Source organism: Passer domesticus, chromosome 8, assembly GCF_036417665.1.
Source record: "Passer domesticus isolate bPasDom1 chromosome 8, bPasDom1.hap1, whole genome shotgun sequence".
NCBI lineage: Eukaryota > Metazoa > Chordata > Aves > Passeriformes > Passeridae > Passer > Passer domesticus.
The window spans coordinates 56,946,753-56,954,338 of NC_087481.1; the positions used below are offsets into that span (position 1 = coordinate 56,946,753).

The window sequence follows — 7,586 nt, forward strand, 5'->3', positions numbered from 1 at the left end:
AAGCAGTACATGCTACATGTTAACACCAGGTATTACGTAACCACAGCACCCAGCCAATTCACTTTTATCCTGCTAATGTATTTTTTGCCTCCAAACATTAATATTTTTATATCTATATATATGTACTGCTACAATGCCATATTCCCAGGTTTTACAGTTTCTCTGCATTTTTCTGGCACAGGTTACAATGGAGGAAAAACGCCAACTGGAACACGTCGAAAAACAAGATCATAAGGTTTCACTCAAGTTGCTTAAATTATTATGTAGGAGGTATATTATCGACCTTTTAATAAAAACCTTTACAGTCTCCATGGAAACATTTTTACATTGACATATAAAAATATAAATGGAAAAAAAATGTTGTAAAAAAATGAATCTGGTCTCCTGTTCATAAATTAGCGGCTGCCCTCGCTGTGTGGTGCCTCATCTTCCCTCCGTTATGCAAATGCAGCTGCTCAGTGATGATTCATTAGCAGAGCATCTTGCTGTAACCTGTGCAGTAAGATGAGGGATTCAAGAGGTTTAATCCTAAAATAGCATTTACTGTTTCTGTGAGGCGGTTTCCCACCTACTTTTAAACCAGGACAGCACATCAGTGCATTTGGGCTCGGGTTAAATGTGCAGGAGGTGGAACAACCCTCGGAAGTACCGACTCATAAAATTCAAAGCTCACAAGAAAGTGCCTGCCTGGTTTTCTTTTTGCTTAAATTAAGAGCCTCTCATCCTGACCGCATTGAATTTCCAGGAGTTTTCAGCCTTTACAGCAGAGGAAAATCCTCCTGCAGCCTCAGCCTCACATGCTGGAGCCCCGGCAAATTTGGGAAGGGGCGAGGAATCTCAAACACATCATTTGAGATAAGGATCAGCCTCTCTTGATTTGAATTCCAGAGCTCTCAGCTGTGGTCTGCTGACATCTCGTCTGCATCCGTGACATTTACCAGCGATATCCCGTTTATATCACTCTCAACTCTAGAGGCCAGATGACAAGATGCAAAGACATTCGAATTCTGATTGCAATACAAAGGCAGAAGTTTGTGCTGCTAGAAAAGAGAAACACAGTACAAAGAGCACAGAGATGGTTTTCCAAGAAGCACCAGTGCAGTGCTAAATGTGCTTTTATTTACAGATAATTCTCTGGCAGGTTTCTCTTTTAATCTCAATTTCCTCTCTAATCAATGCAGGATTGTGCCAACCATTTGCAGGAGGCATTCTTTACATGAGTACACATGAAGTGGTTTTTCAAGGAGCTGAAGAAATAAAATTGTCAATGTTTACTAAAATAAAAGGCAGTTCCTAAAGAAACCCTGTTCAAATACAAGCAAATGAAGAATTGACCTGTCTCATATAATAAAACAAAGAACTAAATAGTCTCAAAATGAATCATGCAGCTTTTTACCAATTTTCAAGTTATGAAAACCAAAAGGCTTGATTAGCACTTAGATTTTAAAAAGTTGAAAGAAGAGTCTTTAAAGCCAGGTAAATGTCATATTCTGAATGCAGTAGGTAATACAGACAAATTGTGCAGGTTTAAGTTCCTTACAGAGCTCAGTGAATTTATTGAAAGCCTTTGCATTCAACAGCAGCATCAGAGACAGTTCAGGATGAAATTAAATCGTTATTAACTTAAATATAATTTAATATCAAACCAAATATCTGTCCCCCTATATAAAACATAAGAAGAAGTTTTTAGATAGATAGATAGATAGATAGATAGATAGATAGATAGATAGATAGATAGATGCATACATAGATACATAGAATTATAAACACATTCTTGTTACCCAAACATATTTATAATAATTTTTTCCAACTCCTGCCTAATACAGCAGATATAATGATTTTCAGAGGGATTTCTTACTGCATCAGACTTGAAGGGAACATCCCTCCATACCTGGATAGTTTTTGCAGTGCCTTCATCTTTGTGTTAATAACATTGCATAGAAAACTGATTTTCACAAAATGGTTCAGCACTGAGTCTCTAAATACCAGAACCCCCTGAAAGTTTTTCAAATTCATTTTGGCCAAGTTTATAACAGGAAATATGTAAAGGGAGAAAGTCACACTGAAGTGGTTGTTGAAATGAACATGGAAAAGTGTGGAAAATGTAGAGTTCCTGTGCACACACACGGAGGAGCTGCTCAGACCTCCCTCCCTTCCAGGCTGGAATGGAGCTCTGAGCAACCTGGTCTGTAGAAGGTGTCCCTGCCCATGGAATGAGGTGTTACCTAAGATCCCTTCCAACCCAAACCGTTCTGGGATTCTGTGTCACAGAGCAAACCCAAATCTTGCCTCAGGCTCTGACCTCCAGCTGACACCACAGAGCAGCACTTGAGAGCTCTGGTAAAATCTCTCAGATAAAAACCTGAACAGTTTCCTCAGTCTTATTTGTAGTTGCTATCAGTGAGAGAGATGTTGCTGTGGGTTTGGAAGAGACGTGGCGCACACACTGGCTCTGGAATTTCCAAACTTGTATGTGGGCTTTAATAAACACCAAAGAATGTTCACCAGACGATTTTCTGCTCATGTAAGTGGAGAGCCCTTAATTCACCAAAAGGACCAAACCATCCTATAATGAGACCCCTGTCTGGCAAAATACCTGAAATTCTAGAAACCCTGTGTACAGAAAATCCAGCTAGGAAAAGCCAGTGCCCATAAAGGGGACAGAGGAATATAATTCAAATAGAGAGAATTCACTGGGACACACACCCACAGGCTTTTCTCTCCCAAGGTTTTGGAGGATGCAGTCTCCTTCATCCCAAACTCCTGGCTGCATCTTGCCCTCTTCCTTTTCCTGTTTCTGAGTACCAGGGAGGTGCAGCCTTCCCTAACTGCCTACTCCATATCCCCCTGGAGCCTGGCATTTTATCCCAAAGTTCAGAAACTCAAGCTTGTGCAGACCCATTTGTCTGTTTCAGGAACCAAACTTGCTGCTTGAAGTTGGTAGAGACATTAAGACCCATTTCAAAGACCTTAACACCCATCAAATTGTAAAGACATTAGCACACATCTTCTCTATCATCTGTTTTATTTTAAAAACACATGAATTCTGGCTGTGTTACTTTGCTGTATTTTCCAGTTGTTCCCTTATCTAAATTTTACCTTCTTGTATATGTTGACTGCTGAAAACTAACATGGTGGAAGGCTTGGTCTGGGACATGATTACAGATCAGCCTTGCATTTCCTCCTGGCAGGGGCTGACAGCTTTCTTCCTCCCCCTGCAGAGCTGGGCTCTCAGGTGGGGCTGGGTGACCACCCAGCGTGGCAACTCCTGCTGCCCTGATGGCTCTCAGATTTCCCCGTTTCACCTTTCCCTTTGCTTCTCCACGCCTGGGGCCAAGTGGAAAATATTCCTCCTGCAAAAGTGGCCAAGAAGTCAGAGGCCACAGCAGAGGGGTTGAGCTGGCAGCGGACAGAGATCCAGTTTGTATTTTCAGCAGGGACAGAGTTGAAATCCCAGGTGTCTCCCCAGGGAACCCACAGGGTTTTCTGTCCACTCAAGCCACCAGTGCCCCAGAAGCTCTTCAGGAGTCACCATCCTTGCTCTCCAGTCCCCTTGTTCCCACCACAGGCCAGGGTTTGCATCCACAAATTGGCCCCTTTCTGTGAACTTAATACGAGGCTGTGGGGCCAACAAAAATGTGCCAACATTTTTGGCAAATCCTGCTGCAGTGTTTGTGCAGATCTTTGCAGGTCATTAACCTGACAATGCTGGTGATGAGAGGCTGGGAGTCACAAATGCCTCTGCGTGGTCTCCAAGGCTCAGCCCTTGGCATTCCAAGCACGCAGGGCCAGGAGGCAGCAGTTAACTGGAGAAACCTGATGCCATCCTGCTGGATGGATGGAGAGCAAACATTGCACAGCAACGGGGAGAAAAGGACTGGTGAAAGGAAAGAGGAAAAAAAGGAAAATTGCCAAGGAAAATCGCTGTGAACTTCCAACCCTGGCAGCACATTCACTCATGGAGTGGTTTGGGTTGGAAGGGACCTTGAAGTCCATCAAGTTTCACTCCCTGCCATGGCAGGGACACCTCCCACTGTCCCAGCTGCTCCCAGCCCCAGTGTCCAGCCTGGCCTTGGGCACTGCCAGGGATCCAGGGGCAGCCCCAGCTGCTCTGGGCACCCTGTGCCAGGGCCTTACACCCTCACAGGGAAGGATTCATTCCCAATATCCCATCCATCCCTGCCCTCTGGCAGTGGGAGCCATTCCCTGCATCCTGTCCCTCCATGCCTTGTCCCCAGTCCCTCTCCAGCTCTCCTGAAGCCTCTTTATGCCCTGGAAGGAGCTGTAAGGTTTCTCTAGAGCTTTCTCTTCTCCAAGTGAGCACCCCCAGCTTTCCCAGCCTGGCTCCAGAGGGGCTCCAGACCTTGGACCATCTCTGTGGCCACCTCTGGGCTCACTCCAACACATCCATGACCTTCTGATGCTGGGGACCCCAGAGCTGAGCACAGTGTAAATATCAGATGAATGGTCCCCAAGCCTCCAGAGCCTCAAGAGACTCCCACACCCCGTACCCTGCTCCTGCCTTGTCAAGAGCTCATCCCCATCACCTTCCCTGGACACAGCAGTGCTGTCACTGAAATTCTCCTTCTTACCCTGCCAGCCTTCTCTGGAGATGTTTCCAGAGTTGGAAAGTAACATCCTGATGGAGGTCAAAATTCCAGTTTTTTATTAAAACAGCCTGCACTTTTTTCTTTCATATTTTTCTTCAGACACAACAATGCACCCATTGGAGTAATTATGTTTAAACTAATAATCTATTAAGTTCTTCCATAAACTCAACATCCATCTAGCAGAGGTTTATTCTTCCTATTGATATCCCCAAGAAATATAAAATGTCTTAAGGGATGAGTCCCTGGATACTTTTCCATGTGTATATTTTAAATGGATGGAATAATCATTGAAAAAAGTCTAAAATTCATACATGGATGTGTAACATTAAAGAAAATGCTCAGTTAAGTTTATTACATGTTTATTAAGTGTTTTAAACTTTTTACTAATTCTTTTTTAAATAGTCCCAGAGATTTTGGATTTCCTGATAACAGCTTCATGTAAACTTCCATGCATTTGAGTCCTTCTGTGAATGGTTGTGGTTGTCAAGTCACGTTTTGGTAACTGTGAGTGCGAATCAAATATAAAACAACATAAGTGAAGAAAAAGAATAAATAATTGCAGCAGTAGAATTCATATTTTTGCTCCAGAGTTAATCTGATCTCCACCAGCATCTCCACCTTTTCTGACCACTAGTACAAGAAATTTTAATTTGTTATGTGCTAGGGGACACTAGTGGGCATATCCAAAACCCTTCCCATGATCCCAGATCTCCTTTGTCTGTTCAACTCTTACTCAGAGGTCGTTCCAAACTTTATTTTACCCCTTCTTCTGACCCTGAATCTGAGAGTATAAAACCATGTAGGCATTATTAAACACCCCTAACTCAGTTCCAAAGTTCTGCTATATCAAGTTGCACCAGATCTGACTTTGCCTGTGAAGAAACAATCTGTTTTTATCCCACGTTAACCCAGCTTGGAAGCAGTTCCTACCCCAATGTTCAACGAGCCCGATGTTCGCCGGTGCTAAAGTCACAGGCCTGCATATTTCTGTGTGTGTGTATGTGTTTGCATCTGCAATTTCCCAATATTCCTGGCTACTGCTCTGCGAGCCATTGAACTGCTCAGTGCTGCATGTAATAAAACACTGAAGGCATCTGGGTTTTTTTGGACACATGTCTTGGCAGGAAAGCTGGGCTTGAAGTGTTGGATTCTCTTCGCAGTTTGGAGACCAGCGTGTTTCCAGTGGAGCTGGAAACCTGTAACCACTCATATGCTCTGCTGGGTAATTTGTTAGAGTTTAGGACTGTTTGGATTTGTTTTCAAGTTGGAAAAAAGAAATTTAAGGGGGTAACCTAAGAAAGAACAGATGCTAACACTGGAATATTAGAGCTACGAGTTCTTATCGCAGTTTGGGGAGCTGTCTAACAGTTCTTTTTAGACAAAATCTGGCCTGGAAGTGGCATGAAAGCAAGTGTGTTAAATATTGTGAAAGCAGCTGCCCTCTCTGCACTCCTCTGACTTGTGAAATCCCGTTCCTCTGGTATCTCAAATGGCTCCACTCTGGCTCCCCATCCACTGCTCCCAACATTCTGCCCAGGCTGCCTTCAGCAGGAAGGTGTTGGCACCTGGCCACTGTCCAGCAGGCCATGTTTGACATTTCAGAGTTTTGAGCATCTCAATCTATTGTGTGTTTTCCATTCTTCAGGAAAGCAGGAAAATCCAGGAGACACTATTGTGGTATAAAATAAAAAATACAGATACAAATGACAAAATCATAGAACCTCTTGGGTTGGAAGGGACCTTAAAAATCATCTAATTCCAACTCCTGTCATGGGCAGAGACACCTTCTACTACCCCAGGATGCTCCAAAACCAGCCTGGCCTTGAACACTTCCAAGGATGGAGCAGCCTCAGCTTTTCTGGATAACCTGTGCCAAGGCCCACAGTAAAACATTACTAATATCCCATCTAAACCTGTCAGTTTGAAGCTATTCCCCATTGTCCTGTCACTATAAGCTCTTGGGAAAAGTCCCTCCCCATTCTTTCTTGTGGTTTTCCTTCAGGTACTGGAAGGTCACAATCAATAATCCTGTATTTTGTACCAAGACCAGACAAGAACCTTGCACCATTTTTTACTACTGGCTATTTGATTTATGCCCAAAAATGCCTTGGAGTGTTTTCTGGGTTATTCCCATGGAAGTGGCTCACTGGGAGATGCTGCTCAAGCTGCAGGTGAGGGGTCAGCAGGAGAGCTGAGATTTCTTCAGCACATCCAGTCCCAGCTAGACCTGCAGCACAGCACTTCTGGATTCCAGAGCTGGAGCAAGTGGGCAAGAAAAAGACCCCCAAAGTGGCCCTCTACTATATCAGCATCTGATTGCAATTTCTGATGGCAATTTCTTCCCTTTTTTACACAATTTTCCATCTGTCTGGGTAACCAAAGCCATGCAGATGACTGGAAGGAAACGCCAATTCTTTTTACTTTTGTTGAAATGACTTTCACCCTTCTGCTATCGTATTCTCTGCAACATTTAATTTGTTTTGGTTTAGCACATTTTAGCTGAGCAAACAATTTGTATGTTATGACTCGAGCCCGTTTTAGAATTGTTCAGGATTTTTTTTCCCCCTTTTTCACAGCTTTTTTTCTAACCTGTCTGTATTCAGCTCACACGCTGGGTTGTATTTAAACAGAAGATCAACTGATAATTGCAACACCACTGCTGGCGTCGCTCGAGTGATGAGGCTGCCAGCATTTCCAGGTTGAATTTTGGCATCCGACATCGCAGCCTGGAAGCCAATTTTATTAAAATGAGTAGAGGGAAAAATCTGTTTGGCCTCTTTTGCTTGATAAGAGTATAAAAGGACAATATTTTAAAAGAATAAATGGATGTTGGGAATACAGTGTCTGACCTGCAGGGATTTTTGTGGTGTTTGCCACTGTGCTGAGGTGTGCAGGTCAATGTCTGGGGATGGGATCACACTCATCCAGAGGCTCATTGTCCCAGATGAGGGCACTGACCACTCATTAATTAATTAT

General features: G+C 43.5%; 1 long non-coding RNA gene across 1 annotated transcript; it reads right to left on the bottom strand.

The window, feature by feature from the left end:
- Positions 1 to 251: 251 nt before the first annotated feature.
- Positions 252 to 2,197, bottom strand: LOC135305915 (uncharacterized). The gene is made up of 2 exons (XR_010366908.1): positions 1,892 to 2,197; positions 252 to 492 (listed from the first exon to the last, which is right to left on the bottom strand). It is a non-coding gene; the product is annotated as an uncharacterized LOC135305915 (long non-coding RNA).
- Between the last annotated feature and the right edge of the window lie 5,389 nt (positions 2,198 to 7,586).